This window comes from Arachis ipaensis, chromosome B08 (assembly GCF_000816755.2).
Source record: "Arachis ipaensis cultivar K30076 chromosome B08, Araip1.1, whole genome shotgun sequence".
Taxonomy (NCBI): domain Eukaryota; kingdom Viridiplantae; phylum Streptophyta; class Magnoliopsida; order Fabales; family Fabaceae; genus Arachis; species Arachis ipaensis.
The window spans coordinates 6430517-6431025 of NC_029792.2; the positions used below are offsets into that span (position 1 = coordinate 6430517).

Consider the following 509-nt stretch of genomic DNA (forward strand, 5'->3'; position numbering starts at 1 on the left):
ATTAGGTTGATGTCAAAATATAGGCGGATATACTTCTCTTTTGTATTCTCTGCATGTTTTAACATGTATTGGAATATTGGCCTTGTTTTATAGTGTGTTTATTCATGTGTTGTCTCTAAAACAGTAAAACCAAATCCAACGAACTACCACCGGAAATCTCTCTCTGCATGCATGCCATGACTTTTAATTTCATCTCAAACTTCAACACAAGCCAAGTGTTTCTTTCCTCTCATCACCAAGCGAATGCCTCACCTACCCTACCTTTCAACCTTCATCAAAACTTCCAACTAAACATTTCGTGTTATTCCTTCATTCATTGCTCAACATCATATAATCTTCCATGTTAATCCACATCCCCTTCCTTCACTTGAGGCATTCATCCCCATATATGAAGCTCGGTCGAGTCTTCACCATTCTCTCCTTCCTCCTTGCTCTCTACTGTGCCTTGGATCCTTTCCAACACAGCCCCATAAGGAACTTCCCTGATTTTGAGACGCATAGGTGGAGGT

The 509-nt window shown here is 40.5% G+C and overlaps 1 pseudogene; it reads left to right on the forward strand.

Annotated features, from left to right (window-relative positions):
* The window catches only part of LOC107610365, a 4493-nt pseudogene continuing 4114 nt past the window's right edge, over positions 131-509 (forward strand).